The sequence below is a fragment of the Triturus cristatus genome, chromosome 9, assembly GCF_964204655.1.
Source record: "Triturus cristatus chromosome 9, aTriCri1.1, whole genome shotgun sequence".
Taxonomy (NCBI): Eukaryota; Metazoa; Chordata; class Amphibia; order Caudata; family Salamandridae; genus Triturus; species Triturus cristatus.
Genome location: NC_140592.1, coordinates 110,206,282 through 110,229,990, shown reverse-complemented (window position 1 = coordinate 110,229,990; position 23,709 = coordinate 110,206,282). Strand labels below are relative to the sequence as shown.

General features: G+C 49.5%; 1 protein-coding gene across 1 annotated transcript in view; it reads left to right on the top strand.

Moving 5' to 3' along the window:
- The first annotated feature begins 4,220 nt into the window (after nucleotides 1-4,220).
- LRRN1 (leucine rich repeat neuronal 1) overlaps nucleotides 4,221-23,709 on the top strand; it is a 59,170-nt gene continuing 39,681 nt past the window's right edge. Inside the window, exon 1 of the mRNA XM_085624514.1 lies at nucleotides 4,221-4,513. The gene's annotated coding sequence lies outside the window, so the exon portion shown is untranslated. The remainder of the gene's footprint in view (nucleotides 4,514-23,709) is intronic.

Here is a 23,709-nt window from a genome sequence, read left to right as displayed (position 1 = left end):
TTATTAAGCAAAACCAAAGGGGATGATGGACAGAGTGTTGAACATTGCAAGCACTCACCCCCAGACAACTGATCTGGGTTTAATCCATCATCATTCTTTAGCTCACTCCGCCACCCCAGTTCAGACATGGCCATATGCAAATCAGTCTGACCCTGTGCCTCATGGGAACAGTCCAGCCCGAACTGCCAAGCCATGTCTTCCCTGGACCAGAAGCAAACATCCTGGGACCGGTTTCTGGCTAATCAGCCGTCATCAGCCAGGCTAGCTTGAATCCAGTGGCAAAGTGAGCAAGGGACCCATGTCTGGGCATACCCTGCCAACTTAGGGCGAACAAAGCAAAACCAAAGGGGATGATGGACGGAGTGTTGAACATTGCAAGCACTCACCCCCAGTCAAATGATCTGGGTTTAATCCATCATCATTCTTTAGCTCACTCCACCACCCCAGTTCAGCATTTGTCACCCCGAGTGGGACGGGTATGCTCAGATGTGAGTCCCGTGCTCTCCATGCCCCTGGAATCAAGCTATTCTGGCTGAAGAGGGGTGAATCCCCGAAACCGGTCCTAGGATGCTTGTGTCCAGTCCAGGCGGGACCTGGCCTGGCAGTTCGGGCTGGATTGTTCCCATTGGGCACAGGGTCAAGACTGATTTGCATATGGCTGGGTCCAAACTGGAATGGCATGGTGAGCAAAAAAACGATGTATTTAGGGCCAGATCTCTGTACTGGGGTGAATGTATGACATTGTTCTGCATGCTGTCCATCAATAGTTCTTTTTGCATTTGTCACCCCTTTAATTATTAGTCATGGATCATACAGGCAGCCCTAGAACACAATTAAAAATGCTTACTATTTATATTTGCTGTTCCAAGTATTCACAGATAAGTGCTGGAAATACGGCTTTAGGTGACTGTTTATTTTTGTACAGCCAGGAACATAGATTTAATGAGCTGGCAACCCTAATCACAAGACTGGACGTTTGTTGCAAGATCAGCACATTATTTATTTCCTCCACCTGCACTCACAATGCACATGCGCTGGACACCCTGTCCCTCACCCTGCAGTCACATGAGCTCACAGGTGAGTGACGTGCACACATGTGACACTTCACTCACCTGTCCCCCTCACTGCTCAATCTGCAATCTCACTCAAATAATCCCATCACTAACCATACATTCATTCGTCCCACTCTGCACTTACATCCGCACCCAAATACATATGGTCACCCCACTCATCTTGCAGTCACTCCTCTTGCCCTACTCACACTGTCGCATCCCTCACCGTGCACTCACATGGGTACTCCTGCCACCCACACAGCGCAGAGGGTTAATGTGCCTGCTACAAAGAATGTGTACCATGCAGATCAAAGAACTGAGTGTGAGTAAACTATGAGTAGCGCTATAAAAAAAAATGCAATTTTTGTCAGAAAGGTGCTATTGAGAGATGAGGTGCATTGTTGGTGAGTAGTAGTGAGGGAATTCATGGAGAAGGAGGAAATGGGGTAGGGGGCACCAAAAAAGACTGTTGCACTGTGTGCAACCAGTGCTAGGGCCAGCCCTGGCTGAAAGTGTTAGACCCCACCCGAAGTTCGGGTCTAGTTGCGCCCTTGTACACAAGTATTGGCATGTTGTGCCCCATCAAGGTTTTCGTCCTAAATTACAAAAGTACACATTTACATGCACTGGAATCCAGCCTTCCAGGGGGCCCCTTGATAGAGACAGCTCCGTTTTTGCCCTGATGGCCTGGATTAATTCCTAAACAGATTCTTGTTAATACCGTTTTTTTCATTTCTTTTTTTTCAATGTGATTGATCTGTGAGAGTCTATTACTATTTGCAGAGAAATGTGTTTGTTTGATGTAAGAACCATAAAAAAGTTTATTTAGATCAAAACGGGTCCTCACATATGAGAAATTGGAGGATGTCACAGATATTATTCGCTGTAAAATTAGTGGGCTGCTGCGGTGTTACAACAGTGAAAACACACATCACTATCTCTGAATATTAGATGTAAACACTTTTAGAATTTCTGGATGTGTAGCAAATCTGAGGATGGCAGTAGCAAAGATCCATCTACAAACTGACCGTTCACTGTGGCAAAAAACAGGCACACCCGTCACATTAATGTTGGTGGTGTTATTATCAATCTATGTCACGTGTAAAACAAAGTATCCTAGTAAAAACAAGTTGAGCACATTTTAACTTGGAAAACTGTTTTGACCTGAGTAATAAGCCTCTGCCATTTCACCACACCCACTCACAAACCTGCAATTTACTAAACTCTCTTATTGTGTTGAACATTATTTGCCGGATATGGCCTGGGATATGCGGGTGGCGGTTGATTTAGTGTACCGGATTCCAGAAAATTGTCAGGTGGTGGGGAGGCCCGACATCTAAAACAATTCAGCTGGGGGGGCTCAACCTGCAAAAGTTTGAAGACCTCTGGTGTAGGGTGTCAGTTTCTTTTCTTTCTGTGATGCATGGACCAAGCACAGATTAAGTCATCTTTTATTGTCTGTCTGCTGCTCACGGTGTGATTGAGGTACTCATTCTTCTTCAGCTCCCATCCCTGTTCTCTCTGTGTTGCTTCTTCCCCTCCCAGCACTCTGCCTCAACGTCTAGCTCCACAACAGTCTCTTTCTCCTTTAACCCCAACCAGTACAATATGTTGACCCCTTGCCCACTAGCCCCTTCCGGTCTAAAAAGGCATTAATTTGTGAACATAACCAGTTCTCGTTAAAAGGCATCAGATGTTTACATAGATTGTAGGTCAAGATAATTGATAATATATTATAAATGCATTTATATAACACAAGGCTCTGAAGCGCTATAGCGTAATTCTGTGACAACTCTGGGAACTTTTCATGCCGCTCCACTCTACTCAGTGCCGCTCTACACCGCTCAATACCACTCCAGTCCATTCAATGCAACTCCACTCCACTCAATATCACTCCACTCCATGTCACTCTACTCCACTCCATGTCACTCTACTCAGTTCCACTCCATGTCACTCTACTCCACTCCACTCCACGTCACTCTACTCCGCTCCACTCCATGTCACTCTACTCCACTCCGCTCCACTCCACTCCATGTCACTCTACTCCACTCCATGTCACTCTACTCCTCTCCACTCCATGTCACTCTACTCCACTCCGCTCCACTCCACTCCATGTCACTCTACTCCACTCCACTCCATGTCACTCTACTCCACTCCACTCCATGTCACTCTGCCCTACTTAACTCCATGTCATACCACTCCACTTAATGCCACTTCAATCAACCCAATGCCACTCCAATATACCCAATGCCACTCCCTTCCGTGCCATGCCACTTCACAACACTCAATGCCACTCCACTCTACTTTATTTTACTCAACGTCACTCCACTCCACCCAATGCCATTCCACTCCATTCAATGCCACTCCACTCTACTCCCAAGGCACTCCACTCCAGGGCACTCCACTCAATGCCATTTTACTTCACTCAGTGCCACTCCACTCCATACCACACCACTCCACTCCAACCTGCTCCACTCAATGACATTCCACTCCACACCATGGCACTCTACTCAGTGCCTCTTCATGCCATACCACTCCACGTCTCTTTACGCCACTCCACTCCCAACAAAGCCAATAGATCTCACAATGGTGAGACCTTTTGGCTTTGCCAATGCTTGTTGCAAATGCTTCTAACTTTGGCAGGTAAAGGAACCAACGCGCAGACAGACACGGTGACTTATGCAGGATTTAAGAACTATGGACACGTGGGTGCTTTGCTTTGAACTTGGAAGTTGACACTAAAACCTAAAATGTAGCCACTACTACACCACGGTTTCCCTCTGTACCCTCGTGTTCCTTGGACTCCTCGCCCTCTTCTTTTCCGCCTCTCTCCCATTCCTACTGCCACTGCCTCGCTACTTCTTTCTCACCTCCTCTCTAGTAACTGTAATTGGATTTATATCGCGCTCACAAACCCTGAAGAGGCGTCGAAGCGCTCCTCGTTTGTCTCCCTCTTCCTTCACCACTGCATCCTTTACCCTGCTCCTCTTCTCCCCCTTCCCTCCTGCCCTCCACCAAGGCGTGCTTTGTTGCTGGTGCAGATGGCTTTCCCCATTCCCCTCCTTTTTCACGACTCTGTCAAGGCAGCTGGAGCATGAGAAGCCAATCAGATGGCGCGGTGTGCGGTCACGTGGCCCCCGGCTGCCAGTTTAGAGCAGGTGCGGGCGCGAGACCAGCTCAGACCGAGGCGAGTGACCACAGGGAGCGGAGAGGGAAGCCGGGGGCGCCGGGGGCAGGGAGCCAGGCTGTGTGGAGTAGAAAAAGACGCAGCTGAGGCGCTCAGGGGGGAGACTTACCCAAAGGAGAGGAGGGAGTGCACGTGGAGCTCCTGGAGACTCACAGAAGAGAAGAAAGGAAGGCAAGCCTGGAGAAAGGACACTCCGCGGGCAGGGGGCAGTGAAAACAACAAGGAGAGTGTGGCTCGAGCAGCTGAGCGCGAGCGGAAGGAGCGACCAGAGCAGGTGAGAAGTTATCAGTACTGAGTGCAGCAGGTGCAGTGGCACCGGAGCGAGGGGCGTGAGGGGTTCATGGCACAGCAGCTATGGCTGTCTTCCACGAGCCACCCGGAGACAGGGGCAAGTTTCAGTTCTTGCAATATGGCTCTGGCCACCTTTGCACGCTTCGCCTCCCCAACACTGTGCGCCCACTCCCTCAAAATCATAGCTTCTCACAAGTGAAAACTGCCCAAAAAACACCCCGAAACACACACTGCGATGTGAGAACTGCCCTTCAAACAATACAGGGGCCTCTCACACAGGACTCATTGTAAACACTACATAGACCCCAAACAAGGCGAAACCATCAACACAGTACCCACCCCCTGCACACAACCAGCCAACCCTCAACAGAAACGCATGGGTCCCGCTAAACACCTAGCAATGAAGAGCCCCTCTGTTGTACACCTCTAAACAAAGAGACTCGCTGCCCCCCCCCCCCCCGCCAACAGTTGAAACAACTTCACCCGTATAAACACAGCCCCCCCCCCCCCCTGCACCTTCACAACCCAAGAACCCCCATACCTTCTTGAGGCGCACCGCATCTCCAAGAGCGGGCTTCATCTGTCCTGGACCACAGACCGAGGGTCCCCATCCGGCACCAATAAAACTCCCTCCCTCCTTCTCAGTCTGTGGCTGGCGGTGGAGTGCACTCTGCAGCATGGACGAAGCGCTCCTACCCACTCCCTCATTCCACTCATAGGCGCTACAGTGGCGAAACTGTGCATGAGGCGTCCCACGCAACCACACACCCTCCCTCAATCTGTGCACCCGGCCTCTGCGGTTCATGAGGTGCACGGGTCAGAGTGGGACGCCCCGGTTTCTTATATGAAAAGCAGTAAGTATGACGCTTATCCGCAGACGTGGGTCCATAGCTCACTGGGCCTGTCCATTTGCTGCGCTGGCGCCCTGTTTCTAGGTGACATTCCGTAAGTGTGAAAGGCAACATGCTCAGACGTGGGTGCCATACCCCCCTCTGACTAGGAATGAACCTGTCCCCGTCTGATGATGCCCAGTATAGCTGAAACCTGCCTGTGGTAGCTTGTATTCCCCCGTTGAAGCTTGTTCCGGATGGATCCTACTGAAGACTCATTTGTATAGGGCTCTTCTGTAGTGTCAGTGAACAACAAAACGATGTACTAGAATGTGACTCCAAGTGATTTCCATTGGCTGAGATGTATTCAAGCCTTCTGCATATCACTTTTTTTTGGTTTTCTTAGTTCTTCTTCCTAGTTCAGCAGCACTTTGTGCTATTTTACATTATGCAGATTTGTAGAGCGCACCTTCACCCAGGAGGGTGTCAAGGCGCTGGTTCAAAACACGATGCGCCCTGCTGAGATGAATGCTTAAGAGCTGCAGTGACCAGAACCACGCCATCTGCATATAATAATAATGATACAAGCAGGACGCAAGCTTTTCCTTAGGAGCACACCACCGGCACTGCATAATGCCTGGGCTGCCGAGTCTTGGTTCCACCTCACTCCTCTTTCATTCACCACCTTATGCTTCTTGTTTTTTTTTTTTTTTGCTGTGTTTTTCCCGTCTTTCTCTTCCTTCCCCTTATCTGTCTTTCTCTTGCTCTGTGTCAAAATGTGATGATGAAAAGCAAATCCTGGCCCCCACAATTAGTGCTGCAGGCATCTTCACAGATTAAACACTGGGATGTCCCTTGGTCCCCGCCTGCTAGTGTGTCCTCCCTACGAGGAGAATCTTCATATTTACTCTATCGAGATTTCACAAACTTTGGGTGTCCTCCAGGCAGTGTGATTAAATGAAAAACTATTTAAAAACGCGTGTGTGTGCGTGCGCGCGTGTGGTTTGTCCCGTGAAGAAGAGTGCAAGGGGTTTGTGTGCGGCCATGAAAGCATATGACATTACGGAGTATTAGGACACCAAGAAAACATGTATGTAACAACTTGTGTGAATGGTCGAGTACTGTTCGCCATCTGCAAAGCTTTGAGAGCATTGTATACGCAACTGCATGTAATTGCAACAAAATCTAAACTCAATAAACAGATGTTTACAAAAAATGGAGCTTTAGGACACCAGTAGCAAAGTTCACAGAGCTGGTGAGGCAGAAGTGGGGGTCTGTGGTTGTTTACTTGTGGACGATTAGCATGTGGACATCAGGACCAAGGATGACGCTGTTCAAGGGCCACCAGCGTGGTCTCATGGACCAGTTCGTTGAAGTCATTGACCTGCTGCAGGGTCATCTTTGCTACTTGATGTGGTTTCTGTGCCACGAAACCACTGGGCCCGAGATCAGTGGATGCCCCTGGTCTGTACATGTGGTATAAGGCAGGACATGCGCTAGCATCGGGAGTAGTGCAACAATGCGCAGCTGCACAGAAGTAGCTAATTGATGGTCCATGGGATGCTACTTGAGTCTTGTCTCAGGCCGAGGGTTCTCTGCATCCATGGTACCTTACGGGTAGACTCGCTCCTCCAGGGTCAGTGCCCGTCAGTGGTACCTGTCTATCACAGGGGGCCAGGGTGGTCCCTGCAAGCCACTCAGATTGTTGGATTTGCTGTGCCTGGTCTGTGACCTAGATGTAACCTTGGTGAACGGGCCTCTGTGTTTTCTGACATATTCAGCTCTTGTGGTTGTGGTGGAGGGGGAGGCTTGTATTTTGTCACCTTGTGGAACAATTTGGGTTTGCGATCACAAAAGAGTGAACAGGGCACAGCTGGATGAGTTTCAGTTTGTCAGCTGAGTTGCCTTCCAAAACACCAAAGCAAGTGTCTCCCAGTTGTGACTCCCTCACCCCACCCTCCGTCCCCACCCCGCGCACCCAATGATCTACCCTTTAATGTAATAACCCGGCCCGTCTCATCTCCCTAACGTCCTGACATACATTATAGTCCACTGTACCTCGATGCCCCGCCCCCTCTCGGCAGCTACTGCCCTGAGCTGCACTGTCCTCTCTGCCTCTCCGGTCTTTGCCCAGCAGGTTCTGGCTCCGTACTTTTCTCAGTGCAATGTATGCTTCCTGCCATCACCGCTCCATGTCCTAATAAGTGCTTAATTTAAGCCGGTGGGGGCCACCGCCACTCATTTTTGGAGGCAGGACCTTATTTTTCTTCTTCGAACATTTCCCGAGGGCAAGAGAGAGAAACACACAGTGGAAGGAAGGAGAAAGAGAAAGGCGGAAACTCGTCGCAAAGGGAGACAGCAGGAACCTGCAAGCTGAGATACGGGCAGGGAGTGCCTTGTTATGGATTATAGAGACCTGGGGTGGATTCAGGGCTGCGCAGCCTTGGTTCTGTGCGCTGAAATTCAATCACAGACCGCGGACTTCTGAGCAGCGTTCTGGGGACCGGAGCATTCTTTACACAAATAAAGCGCTGCTAAGCTCCCTTCCCCCTTTAGTTGCGGGGTCCTGAAGTGTAGGGATGCTTTTAACATTTCTTCCATGGTGATGTTTTGGTATCTAGTATGGACCTGCCAGAGAATGTTAGTAACTCCCGGCACCGTAGCGCCTAGACGTCTGAAGTGCCGCATTCTTTCAAGGCACTAGTGTTCGCAACATGTGCCTTTTTGGTGGTATATGGGGAGCCTTGAGCTTGACTTCTTCAGAGAGGCCATCACTGCCCGGTGCCAGGCAGGGTGCTGCACCCAGCATCTCCGTGCAGGCTGAGAGAGTCCTACGGATCTGGGATCAGACCCCAAGGCGGCTCTTGGAGTGACCCCTGTGCCCTCCAGGCGGCGGGGAGGCAGATGGGATGTGTGTCTAAGAATGTTCATCTGATGGGGGAGGGGCGGGCACACTCCCTCATACAAATAGGCCTGACAGCTGCCCTGCATGCATCCCGCATTCTTTGTGTAAGCAAGGAGCAGCATGGCACGTGAGGGGTTTACTTTGCATAAAGGGTCGTGCAGGCATTTTGATTGTGGCATTGTACACCGCGTGATTATCAGCGTCACCCATAGCAGCTGGCATCACAAAACTGCAGAAATTATAGCAAGACAGCTCAAAATTTCACACCTTCTAGTGTTGATTAATGGCGCTGCAAATGTTGTCTTCGGGGTGTTTTCTGTGCTGAGGATGTCGCGTGGTCGCCCCCCTGACCCGCCTTCCCCATCCACCCCAACAGCGTACAGATGCACGGACGCCTCTCTTTATACTGTCGCGTCTTCAAGCGCTTTGAAGCTTCGCTCAACTACACGGAGTGCTATACCACAATTTGAACTAAGAAATACAATACACGTGTGGATCCCTTGATGTTCTGGTGCCCGTGGCCCCTTCACTTCACTAGTGAGTTATTATCACGGATACCACCGTCACAGAACCTTCACACCTGTATTGGGGGTGAAAACACCGTTCGCTTACGAATGTTTCAGACGCTAATGACTATAAAGCGGAGAGCCTGACTGTGTGTCCTAAATATATATTTTATTTTGGAAACAAATATTCTACTCTTGCCACGACACTCCAGCCCACCTCGTGCAACCTCGAATGTAGCTTATTACACGCCCTGCAATTAAATATTTAGGGCTTCAAATCTCTGTGCACTAGGATGTGTATTCGTTCTCGTGGTTTTTTGCTGACAAATTTGCAAACAGAAGGGGGAGGGGCGCTTCTTGTGTTCGAATAGCCCAGGTCTGTTTTGCGCCACAGCTTGAAAGGACGAGTTGGCCTTGGTCTTACCTCGTGGCCTGTTGGTTGCGCACAGGTGATGCGCCATGACCATCTCTTCAAGAGTTTTTCTTTTAGAATCTTTGCATAAGTTTGGGTTCCGGAGTAGCATGCTACTCGCCGAAAAGCGCTTTGACGCCTCGTCAGGGGTAGTAAGCCCTATATAGATACGATGGCGCAGTGCCCGTTCCGGTTTCGTTCATCTGCTAAACTAAAGGAAATTGTCTCGAAGGTAAATCCTGCGCGCAGCTTCCGATGTAAACGTCCGCGTTTAACTGCTGTACCTGGAACTCGCTGCAACCCATGCATCCTGCTACTGTTGTAAAGCGCCCAGAGCCTCCGATACCTTCGGCCCATGTCCGCGCTACATAAAATAGAAAATAAATGTACAAACATTCTCTGTGTTCTAAATAGTAGCACCATGGTGTTAGCAAATCGGATAAGGAAGCGTTTGAAATGTTCAGCGGAAACAATAGTGTTCCTGGGACAGGTATCGCTTCGGGCTTTGGTGGAACGTGTTCTCTGATTCATACAGGGTAAAACGCAGGGTAGAAATGTTCTTTCTCACCGTCCGCAGTCTATTGCCTTGTAAGGTTGGAGCCCCGAAAACTATCTCAGATGCGCCGCGGGACCTGAGACTGCAATGACTTGCTGCCTTAAAGACACCTCTCGTTCTTTTCTCTAAACACACCCGGGGGCAATCTGTGCAGGGGGGAGGGGGCGGGGGAGCCTGTCGTGTGGCTGTAAAGAGAGTTAACGCCACTTGTCACTGTCCTCTGGGGCAGAATGGGCGCTTTGTCTGCGCCCTGGCAGAGGGTTCGTCGTCTGGCGCGCGGCCCCGCCACCCCCAGAGACCCCTGATTGGCATGCTAATGCAGGCCTGCTGCTGGCAGATGTCCCGGGCCGCCTATTCACTGGGAGCTGAGCCCGAAGACAAGGGGTCCGGGGAACAAAGACCCTCAGAAAGGATATACGGTGCGTGCCCTCTCCCCCACCCCCGCGCCTAGCCCCAAACCTGGCCAACCCCTCTCCCCGAATACAACACAGGCACCCTGTGCATGATTAGACTTTATCTGCGTTCCATACAGGGACGTAACTTCCATTGGTTCAGCAGGTGCAGTGGCACCGGGGCCCAGCGGTGCCCACTCAACTCTGATCATTGCTGTATTTTACAGTTTAAACAGCAACCAAGGGACCAATTTCCTTCCTTGCACAAGGGCCCATGAGCCATGACACACTAGCAACGCCACAAGTTATGTTTGTCGCATATGTAGAAATCTGCCTTAAACGCATCAACCCACTGATTGCTGGATTGGATTTGCACCTAAAAAGCCCTTTTACGCCGAATGTTCCTTCAAGGTGCACTTCAGCTGTTAAGTTTGCCTGGTCTGTGCTCGAGTAACTCATCAGACTTAGGGCTTTTATTTTCCTTCCTGGGGCTTGTGGTCTTGATTTTATAATAGGATTTTACTTCGCCATCTTGGCTCCTCTCCCAGTCCTAACGATTGAGGCGTTGCTCTCCTCGCCAGTGCCGCTCACGTCCAGAATCCCACTGAGTAGTCCTTCTTTGCTTTCTTTAACTGCTCTTAAGGCCCCTCTCTGTCCCGCAGGCACTTCCTATAACTGACCCCTATGTGGAAGGTTTTAGCTTCCTCTTCATCCTTCGCCTTTTCAGTCGCCATCTTTGTCACTGGCACAGTGGAGGACTCACGTCACACCAGAGGTGCAACTAGAGCCACATTGCTTTCCTGTTTGTGTTTTAATAATCTTTTATCTGATATTACTTGGTGTATTTTCTGTTCATTTGTTGTGCAGTTGTCAATAGTGTTCCGCAGGTCAGTGCTCCTGTTGAAGAGATCTGCTTGGAGCAGCTCAGTAACTTAGCGTCTACGAAAAAGCCTTTTAGTTGTAGCGCTAGAAAGCCTTTGGGCGCTGGGTGTACGCCCTGTGTGCAGGCAACAGTACAATGCAATACTACGAGATTCATAGGTTTCTCTGCGTTGTTCCTGTTCCTTCTCCTAATCGACTCCCTGGCATCACCTGCCACCTTTGGTATATCTGACCTTTTCAATGCACTCTCCCAAGAGTAGTCCCAGCTGGAAGTATATTGGGAAGAACTCCAGCCTCTAATAAGTGTTCAGAGCCCAAATAGATCTGTAGGTAATTGTGTCACAGGAACTTCTGTCTAACGCAGTAAGGAATTCACAGAGGTGATGGGTACAAGTGATGTTGTATCGGTCATCAATCTCAGAAGCAGGGCCAAAGCTGAAGAGGGGCAGATACATGTGTGCAAAATCTTTTTTGGGACATTATGCAGTAGCCTGACCATCGAGTTTCAAAATCTCTTGCATATTTGACCACTTGGTAACCATAACAGAACTCTCAGGTTTGATTAGGTGGTCTAGAGACAGCTTTCGTTTTCTCCACAGCAATAATAATGATTATAGATAGATAGATAGGTAGGTAGGTAGGTAGGTAGATAGATAGATGGATGGATGGATGGATGGATGGATGGGTGGGTGGGTGGGTGGGTAGATAGATAGATGGATGGATGGATGGATGGATGGATGGATGGATGGATGGATGGATGGATGGATGGATGGATGGATGGATGGATGGATGGATGGATGGATGGATAGATAGATAGATAGATAGATAGATAGATAGATAGATAGATAGATAGATAGATAGATAGATAGATAGATAGATAGATAGATAGATAGATAGATAGATAGATAGATAGATAGATAGATAGATAGATAGATAGATAGATAGATAGATTCACTGAAAAAAATAAAGATTAAAGGGATGTCATAGTTAGGTGTAAATGTCATTTAAAACATACAATGTTGAACATATACAAACCACTGAAATTCACCAGTTATAGTTATCTCAAGTAACTCTAACTCAAACCCCCACCAGGCATTTATGTATTTATTTACATATGCATGGCACTTTTAGATGGCATCATTATTACTTTTTATTTCTTTTGCACCTTTAATACAGCGTACATATGCGTACCAAAAATAATTAAACAATAGTAAAGGCTTTCTAATCCAAGCCTATTGGTTTTGTCAGGGGTTGATTTTTATTTCTATTTTGATGTGCACTTTGAGGAGGAAAAGCATACATAGGCGAATCGTGGTAGACATGCAATAAGAGACACCCCTGTTATTAAGTAAACGGCAGTAGAGGTGAAATGGGGAGACAAGCTCGTTGTCATCATAGTGGTCCTCAAGTGTGCTGTTGGAGGGGTGGGGGTGGTGTCAGTCAGGGATCGGAGGTGGAGACTCGGTGATGTGGCAGGTGTAGAGTTGGTTTGGTTTTAGCTGGGCTTATCTTCAGGTAACACATTTCTGTCAGTGACATTTGTGTGTGTTCAGAGCTGGTTCTTGGATCTCTGCAGGGTTGGGGTAAAGGTTGGGAAGATGGATAGTATATGTGTATTGTCAGAGAAGAGGAGATGGTATAAAAACCCAAAACAGTTCATGTTCTCGAAGGAGATGGCAGAGAGGGAGAATAAGGGTGGAAGGAGGCTTAATACCGAGTCCTGAGAGGCCCATAGCGGTAGATGAGGGTCGCGAATAGATTGAACGCAAGGTGATCACCTCTAACAACTATTATCTAAAAAAGTGGACGGATCTTGGCCTGAGAGCGATGCTCCTGCGAAGACACTGAGGTGATGGGCCTAGATGATAAAGGTAGATGCAAGCGAGGGCAGTCTCTGGAGCGAAGCTTTGGGAGGCCTTGGTTGCCACATAGGAGACACACTGCAGTGAAGGGTACAGGTGACAAAGTGTCTCAGACTAAGGACACATTATGGTGATTGGTACAGGTAATAAAGTTAGACATATGGACATGGGGTGAACACATAAATGTGTACACACTGTGCTGCATTGTCTGAGAGGCTTCTCTCCTTCAATGTGTGCTGCTGTGTCTGGGCGGTTCTAGCCTTTACTGGGTGCTGCAGTGTCTGGTGGTTATCCAGCCTTAACCGTGTGCTGCAGTGTAGAGGAGACTTCAACCCCTCACAGTGTGCTGCAGTGTCTGCGAGACTGCAGTGCCTGTGCCCTCTGCTAGTATATACTTTATACTGCAATATCTTGGAAGTTGCAGCTTCACTGCATGCTGCAACGCCTGGGAGGCTTCAAACCTTAACTGTGTGCAGCAGTGTCTGGGGTATTCTAGCCTTAAACTGTGCTGCAGTGTCGTGGAGGCTGCAATCCCTCACAGTGTGCTGCAATGTCTGGGAGGCTGCAGCTTCCCTGTGTGCTGCAATGCCGGGGGGTTCTAGCCTTCACTGCGTGCTACAATGCCGGGGGGTTCTAGCCTTCACTGCGTGCTACAATGCCGGGGGGTTCTAGCCTTCACTGCGTGCTACAATGCCGGGGGGTTCTAGCCTTCACTGCGTGCTACAATGCCGGGGGGTTCTAGCCTTCATTGTGTGCTGCAATGCCTGGGGGTTCTAGCCTTCACTGTGTGCTGCAATGCCTGGGGGTTCTAGCCTTCGCTGCGTGCTACAATGCCGGGGGGTTCTAGCCTTTACTGTGTGCTGCAATGCCTGGGGGTTCTAGCCTTCACTCTGTGCTACAATGCCAGGGGGTTCTAGCCTTCATTGTGTTCTGCAATGCCGGGGAGTCTAGCCTTCACTGTGTGCTGCAATGCCTGGGGGTTCTAGCCTTCACTGTGTGCTACAATGCCGGGGGGTTCTAGCCTTCACTGTGTGCTGCAATGCCTGGGGGTTCTAGCCTTCACTGTGTGCTGCAATGCCGGGGGGTTCTAGCCTTCATTGTGTGCTGCAATGCCGGGGGGTTCAAGCCTTCACTGTCTGCTGCATTGCCGGGGGATTCTAGCCTTCACTGTGCGCTACAATGCCGGGGGGTTCTAGCCTTCATTGTGTGCTGCAATGCCGGGAGGTTCTGGCCTTTACTGTGTGCTGCAATGCCAGGGGGTTCTAGCCTTTACTGTGTGCTGCAATGCCAGGGGGTTCTAGCCTTCATTGTGTGCTGCAATGCCGGGGGGTTCTAGCCTTCACTGTGTGCTGCAAGGCCGGGCGATTCTAGCCTTCACTGTGTGCTGCAATGCCTGGGGGTTCTAGCCTTCGCTGCGTGCTACAATGCCGGGGGGTTCTAGCCTTTACTGTGTGCTGCAATGCCTGGGGGTTCTAGCCTTCACTCTGTGCTACAATGCCAGGGGGTTCTAGCCTTCATTGTGTGCTGCAATGCCGGGGGCTCTAGCCTTCACTGTGTGCTGCAATGCCTGGGGGCTCTAGCCTTCACTCTGTGCTACAATGCCAGGGGTTCTTGCCTTCATTGTGTGCTGCAATGCCGGGGGTTCTAGCCTTCACTGTGTGCTGCAATGCTGGGGGATTCTAGTGTTCACTGTGTGCTGCAATGCCTGGGGGTTCTAGCCTTCACTGTGTGCTACAATGCCAGGGGGTTCTAGCCTTCATTGTGTGCTGCACTGTCGGGGGGTTCTAGCCTTCATTGTGTGCTGCACTGTCGGGGGGTTCTAGCCTTCACTGTGTGCTGCAATGCTGGGGGATTCTAGTGTTCATTGTGTGCTGCAATGCCGGAGGGGTTCTAGCCTTCACTGTGTGCTGCAATGCTGGGGGATTCTAGTATTCACTGTGTGCTGCAATGCCTGGGGGTTCTAGTGTTCACTATGTGCTACAATGCCAGGGGGTTCTAGCCTTCATTGTGTGCTGCAATGCCGGGGGGTTCTAGCCTTCACTGCATGCTGCAATGCCGGGGGGTTCTAGTCTTCACTGTGTGCTGCAATGCCTGGGGGTTCTAGCCTTCACTCTGTGCTACAATGCCAGGGGGTTCTAGCCTTCACTGTGTGCTGCAATGCTGGGGGATTCTAGTGTTCACTGTGTGCTGCAATGCCTGGGGGTTCTAGCCTTCACTGTGTGCTACAATGCCAGGGGGTTCTAGCCTTCATTGTGTGCTGCAATGTCGGGGGGTTCTAGCCTTCACTGTGTGCTGCAATGCCGGGGGATTCTAGCCTTCACTGTGTGCTGCAATGCCTGGGGGTTCTAGCCTTCACTGTGTGCTGCAATGCCTGGGGGTTCTAGCATTCACTGCGTGCTACAATGCCAGGGGGTTCTAGCCTTCACTGTGTGCTGCAATGCCTGGGGGTTCTAGCATTCACTGCGTGCTACAATGCCGGGGGATTCTAGCCTTCACTGTGTGCTGCAATGCCTGGGGGTTCTAGCCTTCACTGTGTGCTGTAATACCGGGGGGTTCTAGGCTTCACTGTGTGCTGCAATGCCTGGGAGGATTCTAGCCTTCTGTTCATGTTGCATTGTCTAAGAGACTGCCAGCTTCCACAGTGTGCCACAGTGTCTGGGGGCTGCATCCCCTCACAGCCTCCTACAATATCTAGGATGATCCTAACTTTCACTGAGTGCTGCATTATTTGAGAGGCTGCTAGCATTTACAGCATGCTGCAGTGACTGGGGGTCTGCTACCCTCCACTGTGTGCTACAGTGTGTATAGAGGCTTCTATTGGTTAGTGTGCTGCAATGTATGGAAGCTGCTAAGTCTCGCAGGGTGCTGCAATATCTGTGAGTCTGCTGCTACCTTTCACAGTGTGCTACAATATCTGGGAGTCTGCTGCTACCTCTCACAGGGTGCTGCAATGTCTGTGAGTCTGCTGCTATCTCTTTCAGTGTGCTACAATATCTAGGAGTCTTTTGCTATCTCTCACAGTGTGCTGCAATGTCTGGAAGTCTGCTGCTACTTCTCACAGTGTGCTGCAACGTCTGGGAGTCTGCTGCTACCTCTCACAGTGTGCTACAATGTCTGGAAGTCTTCTGCTATCTCTCACAGTGTGCTGCAATATCTGGGAGTCAGCTGCTACCTCTCACAGTGTGCTGCAATGTCTGGAAGTCTGCTGATTCCTCTCACAGTGTGCTGCAATGTCTGGGAGTCAGCTGCTACCTCTCACAGTGTGCTGCAATGTCTAGAAGTCTGCTGCTACCTCTCACAGTGTGCTGCAATGTCTGGAAGTCTGCTGATTCCTCTCACAGTGTGCTGCAATGTCTGGACGTCTGCTGCTATCTCTCACAGTGTGCTGCAATGTCTGGAAGTCTGCTGCTACCTCTCTCTTTATGCTGCAATGTCTGGGAGTCTGCTAATTCCTCTCACAGTGTGCTGCAATGTCTGGAAGTCTTCAGCTTCCTCTCACTGTGTGCTGCAATGTCTGGGAGTCTGCTGCTACCTCTACAGTGTGCTACAATCTCTGGAAGTCTGCTGCTACCCATTACAGTGTGCTGCAATGGCTGGAAGCCTGCTGCTATCTCTCACTGTGTGCCTCAATGTCTGAAAGTAAGAGACCACTGCTATCTCTCACAGTGTGCTGCAATATCTGAAAGTCTGCAGATTCCTCTCACAGTGTGCTACAATGTCTGGGAGTCTGCTGCTACCTCTCACAGTGTGCCTCAATGTCTGGAAGATGGCTGCTACCTCTCACAGTGTGCTGCTATGTCTGGGGGTCTGCTGCTACCTCTCACAGTGGGCCACAATGTCTGGGCGTTTACTGCTATCTATCACAGTGTGCTGCAATGTCTGGGAGTCCGCTGCTACCTCTCACAGTGTGCTGAAATTTCTGGGGGTCTGCTGCTACCTCTCACTGTGTGCCTCAATGTCTGAAAGTCTGCTGATTCCTCTCACAGTGTGCTGCAATGTCTGGGAGTCTTCTGCTATCTCTCATGATGGACTGCAATGTCTGGGAGTCTGCTCCTATCTCTTGACAGTGTGCTACAATATCTGGAAGTCTGTTGCTATCTCTCAAAGGGTGCTGAAATGTCTAAGAGACCACTGCTGTCTCTCACAGTGTGCTGCAATATCTGAAAGTCTGCTGATTCCTCACACAGTGTGCTACAATGTCTGGGAGTCTACTGCTACCTCTCACAGTGTGTTGCAATGTCTGGGAGTCTACTGCTACCTCTCACAGTGTGTTACAATATCTAGGAGCCTGCTGCTACCTCTCACAGTGTGCTGCAGTGTCTGGGAGTCTTCTGCTACCTCTCACAGGGTGCTGCAATGTCTGGGAGTCTACTGCTACCTCTCACAGTGTGTTGCAATGTCTGGGAGTAGTCTACTGCTACCTCTCAAAGTGTGTTACAATATCTAGGAGCCTGCTGCTACCTCTCAGATTGTGCTGCAGTGTCTGGGAGTCTTCTGCTACCTCTCACAGGGTGCTGCAATGTCTGGGAGTCTGCTGCTACCTCTCACAGTGTGCTACAGTGTCTAGGAGCCTGCTGCTACCTCTCACAGTGTGCTACAGTGTCTGGGAGTCTACTGCTACCTCTCACAGTGTGTTGCAATATCTAGTAGCCTGCTGCTACCTCTCACAGCCTGCTATAGTTCTTGTGAGGCTACTGGCCCCCAGTGTGTGCTGCAAGGGGCGGCAGAGTTAAGAGCCCCCTTTAAATGCTGGGGCTGCTGAGAGACTGAGGGTGGGCCGCAAGGACCGGGAGGATGCTGTTGGTGCACGTGGCCGGAGTTGGTGCTTTGCTGCCCGGGTGTAGTTGGTGTGCAGTCAACGTGGTGGCTGCTAGTGTGTGCTGAATGAGGCAGAATAATGTCTTTATTTTTCGTGCCTCAAGGCCACTTGAAGTTCCTGCATGCAGTGTCCCCTCTGTCTTCCAGCAATGTGACGCAAAGGCAGGGAGACCCTTACTTTCCACATACTTAAGGGGCAGTGGAAAGAAAGGGGAGGGTGAATTGTTAAGGGCACTTAATACAATGTTTTTTCAAATTAATCAGCATTTTAAGGCCTTCAAAACAGAATGTTTGGGTGTGCGTGTTTTATGTCAGTGTGGGCATGTAACTACCCCAGGTGATATTCGACAGACCCTTCACCATGCTCGACTGAACGCACTAATATCCAACTATTCACCACAGAATAGTTTTTTAGGGTGGCGTAACACCACAAACACCCCCCCCCCACACACACACACACACACACTCCCCAAACTATGCCGATGTGGGGGGAGGGGTAGGAATATTTCTCAGAATACAAAGATGCTCGCCGCAGAATAATCCCACTAAAAATAAAAGCTTGAAGTCTATTCTATTCTATAAGCGTCCACTGCTGTGGAAAAAAGACCCTGTATGAGTGTAAGTGCCCTGTGAGGGCTCTCATTGGAAACAGTTCTGCAGATGAAGAGCGCCTCGTGAAAATGCTGGTGAAAAAAAGACCCTGTATGAGGGTAAGTGCCCAGTGAGGGCTCTCATTGGAAACAGTCCTGCAGATGAAGAGCGCCTCGTGAAAATGCTGGTGAAAAAAAGACCCTGTATGAGGGTAAGTGCCCAGTGAGGGCTCTCATTGGAAACAGTCCTGCAGATGAAGAGCGCCTCGTGAAAATGCTGGTGAAAAAAAGACCCTGTATGAGGGTAAGTGCCCAGTGAGGGCTCTCATTGGAAACAGTCCTGCAGATGAAGAGCGCCTCGTGAAAATGCTGGTGAAAAAAAGACCCTGTATGAGGGTAAGTGCCCAGTGAGGGCTCTCATTGGAAACAGTTCTGCAGATGAAGAGCGCCTCGTGAAAATGCTGGTGAAAAAAAGACCCTGTATGAGGGTAAGTGCCCAGTGAGGGCTCTCCTTGGAAACAGTCCTGCAGATGAGGAGCGCCTCGTGAAAATGCTGGTGAAAAAAAGACCCTGTATGAGGGTAAGTGCCCAGTGAGGGCTCTCCTTGGAAGCAGTCCTGCTGATGAGGAGCGCCTCGTGAAAATGCTGGTGAAAAAAAGACCCTGGGGCAGATTTATGTTAACTGGCGCATCCCTGCATATCAGCAGGGATGCGCCAGTTATTATGCGCCACAGCTGCGCCACCATGGATGCGCCGCATTTATAATGCGGCGCACCATGGGGCAAAAACGGCACAGATGCGTGACGCATCTGTGCCGTAAAAGTGGCGCATTGCTGGAGTTGCGTCGCAAGCGCGATGCAGCTCCAGCAATGTTCTGGGGGGCCCTATCTGTACAATGCTGCGTCAATCCTTACGCCTGCTTCAAGCAGGCGCAGGGTTTTGACGCAGCATGGGCCTAAAAGTGACTGAGTGAAATCTTGTAGATTTCACTCAGCCACTTTTAGGAGGCGTTCCTGCGCCGGAACGCCCCCACCTGCCCTGGAACGCCTACATGTGGCGCAGGGCTTTACAACGTGACGCATCTCCCAGATGCATCACGTTGTAAATACCCCGCACCATGGCGCAGGATTTGCGCCGCTGCTGCGTCACAAAAGTGACGCAACGGCGGCGCAAAAGTGGCGCAAGTGCAACATAAATCTGCCCCCCTGTATGTGGGTAAGTGCCCAGTGAGGGCTCTCCTTGGAAGCAGTCCTGCTGATGAGGAGCGCCTCGTGAAAATGCTGGTGAAAAAAAGACCCTGTATGTGGGTAAGTGCCCAGTGAGGGCTCTCCTTGGAAGCAGTCCTACGGATGACGAGCGCCTCGTGAAAATGCTGGCGCTGTGGTCATCAGAGATCCGAAGTTGTCGTTAGATTCTACTTCAAACTAATTAAAAGAAGGAACAGATGGAGGAAATGGAGAATGGTTTGTCTTTTTAGCTTCGTTGCTAAATGCTGGCAGTGCTTCTAAAAGGGCAATGCCTGTGTCTGCCTGACGCCCCGACTGCACTTTATTCTTCCCTTTAGTACAACATTAACTCCAGAGCTACTTGTTTATTACACCGTGCCTAAGTAAACTATAAAAAGCAATCACTACAGACGCTGACAAACACATATACACACACAAAACATACTCAGACACAACACACATAGACATATAAAAACAACCACACACTATTTCACACATACACATGCTCTCACATACACACACTCTTAACACACCCACACATGCGCTGACACACCACACGGAGTCTCAGGCTCACACACACAATACACATAATCACACAAAAAAACAACTTTTTACACGACCAGGGACAGATCCAATCCAAATCTGCCTAAAGCTTTGAAGCAGGTTTGGGTCTGGATTAGTCATGGACAACACACATCTCTTACCCCATCGGTGACGTCACAACGTTGACCCCTTGACTCATCTTTAGCCCTGCGACATATTTGTGTTTCCATGTAAAGAAGTGGAGTAGAAGTAACGTAAATAAACATCTCTCTTGTTTTCTGTTGCTGACATGACCTCTAAGCCGGCAGTAGGAAGCCAGGGGTACCAAAGAGCAGGTAGGGTTAGTTCAGACGGGCAGTCCCACTTTACAGAAATAACACACATCATCACAAAGTGCATCACCAACAAGGAGGCGCAGTTGCCCAGACTAGTACCAGAAGTGGTCCCTGTGCCATAGGAGGTGGCAGTATGTCAAGTGGGTTCACCTAAGGTGCCCGAAGACCTTGCCCCGACCCTTGATTTAGGGTGCAGAAAGAAATGTGACAAAAAACCCTCTAAATTATGGGGCAGTGTGTGGGATTTCAGGAAGTCACGCACAGGCCACGAATGCACCCTTCTGAAGAGGGTTGTTTTATTTTCGTCTTCCCTGGGAACAGAATGTGTGAAGAGCCCCTTTGAAATCAGGAGCTGAAGTCCTTCCTCCTTCGTCATCCACTTCCTGTCGAGTAACAATTGTCAGCATCGGGCCAGGAAATGTTTTTATCACAAAGTGCTTGAAGTTAATGGGACACAAAGGCCTGCTTTCTGAGTGTCCCACCGCAGGCACCACTGCCTACTGCCTGAGAGATGTTTACCTTCCTAAGGAAAGCACCATTGTTGTGAAGATCAAATTCCCTGATTACTGGAGGTGCCTCTCTCGTAGGCAGTATTGTTTTAAAGTGTTTCGGTGCTCTAGAAGGGGTCCTTTTTTCACCCATTTACCCGCACCCCTGGTCAAGGCATAATCTGTGAAGCCCCCAGTATAGGGCTTTATACGTGAATCTACAGGTTCTGCGGAGAAAGAAACCAGGGTCAACAGGCTTCCACAGATGCAGAACCGCCATGCCAGCCTGGTTCCCGGAGGTTATTTACTGCTACCCTACCAGGGCGTCTATGACAGAAATATAGTTACCGTTTTATGTGCTGCTACCCTACCTGGAAGTCGTCAGATATGTCACGAGTAGAGTTTATCTGCTGCTACTCTACCAGGGCATCTATGTCGGACATGTGATTACCACAGTTTATCTACTGGTACCATACCAGGGTGTCTTTTTCAGACATGTGGTCCCACAGTTAATCTGGTGCTGCCCCACCTGAGGGCAATGTCAGACATGTGGTCTTACAGTTTATCTGCTGATGCCCCACCTGAGGGCAATGTCAGACACGTGGTCCCACAGTTTATCTGGTGCTGCCCCATCTGAGGGCAATGTTAGACAAGAGGTCCCTAGTTTATCTGCTACCCTACCTAGGGCAATGTCAGACATGTGGTCCCACCATTTATCTGCTGGTGCCCCACCTGAGGGCAATGTCAGACATGTGGTTCCTCAGTTTAACAGCGGCTGCCCCAGTTGAGGGCAATGTCAGACACAAGGTCCCACAGTTTATCTGCGGCTGCCCCAGTTGAGGGCAATGTCAGACACGTGGACCCACAGTTTATCTGCTACCCTACCTGAGGGCAATGTCAGACACGTGGTCCCACAGTTTCTCTGCTGTTGCCCTACCTGAGGGCAATGTCAGACACCTGGTCCTACAGTTTCTCTGCTACCCTACCTGAGGGCACTTAAGCGCTATATAGCTTCACACACAGGCCACTATACAGATGAGGTCTCTACATAGCCTTAAGAGAGACCTCGTACGGCCTTTACAAGGACTGATGCACGACGTTAAGAGACCTCTGAATAGAGTTAACGGAGGCCTCCGCTCAGCATTAGCAGAGAACTGCTGCATAGTCTTAGCAGAGGCATGTCTTCAAATTTACCAGAGACCTCTCTGTGTCCTATGGGGAGACTGCTGCGTAGTCTTAACAGAACCTTCATTTATATTTACCAGAGACCTCTATATATCCTCAACAGAGACTGCTGCACATCCTTAGCAGAGGCATCTCTTTAAATGTACCAGAGACCTATATGTATCCTCAACTGAGACTGCTGCACAGCCTTACCAGAGACATCTCCTTACATTTACCAGAGACCTCTCTGTGTCCTAAGCGGAGACTGTTCCATAGTCTTAACGGAGTCATCTCTTTAAATTTACCAGAGACCTCTATATATCCGCAACTGAGACTGCTGCATAGTCTTAACAGAGACATTTATTTACAATTAACAGATGTCATTAAATTGACCCACCAAAAGGTTTAACAGAGACCGCTGCAATGTAATCAGAGACTCTTCCATAGCCTTAGAAGTGACCTTTCCATAAACTTGGAAGACCGCTAGTAGATTTACTAGAGACCCTACCCATAGCCTTAGAAGTGACCTCTCCATAACCTTGGAAGACCCCTAGTAGATTTACTAAAGACCCTACCCATAGCCTTAGAAGTGACCTCTCCATAACCTTGGAAGACCCCTAGTAGATATACTAGAGACCCTACCCATAGCCTTAGAAGTGACCTCTCCATAACCTTGGAAGACCGCTAGTAGATATACTAGAGACCCTATCCATAGCCTTAGAAGTGACCTCTCCATAACCTTGGAAGACCCCTAGTAGATAAACTAGAGACCCTACCCATAGCCTTAGAAGTGACCTTTCCATAAACTTGGAAGACCCCTAGTAGATTTACTAGAGACCCTCCCCATAGCCTTAGAAGTGACCTCTCCATAACCTTGGAAGACCCCTAGTAGATTTACTAAAGACCCTACCCATAGTCTTAGAAGTGACCTCTCCATAACCTTGGAAGACCCCTAGTAGATATACTAGAGACCCTCCCCATAGCCTTAGAAGTGACCTCTCCATAACCTTGGAAGACCCCTAGTAGATTTACTAAAGACCCTACCCATAGTCTTAGAAGTGACCTCTCCATAACCTTGGAAGACCCCTAGTAGATATACTAGAGACCGTACCCATAGCCTTAGACGTGACCTCTCCATAACCTTGGAAGACCGCTAGTAGATATACTAGAGACCCTACCCATAGCCTTAGAAGTGACCTCTCCATAACCTTGGAAGACCGCTAGTAGAATTACTAGAGACCCTACCCATAGCCTTAGAAATGACCTCTCCATAACCTTGAAAGACCGCTAGTAGATGTACTAAAGACATGACCCATAGCCCTAGAAATAGCCTCTCCATAACCTTGGAATACCCCTAGTAGATATACTAGAGACCCTATCCATAGCCTTAGAAGTGACCTCTCCATAAACTTGGAAGACCCCTAGTAGATTTACTAAAGACCCTACCCATAGCCTTAGAAGTGACCTCTCCATAACCTTGGAAGACCACTAGTGGATTTACTATAGACCCTACCCATAGCCTTGAAGTGACCTCTCCATAACCTTGGAAGACCCCTCGTAGATATTATAGAGACCCTACCCATAGCCTTAGCAGTGACCTCTCCATAACCTTGGTAGACCCCTAGTGGATATACTAGAGACCCTACCCATAGCCTTAGAAATGACCTCTC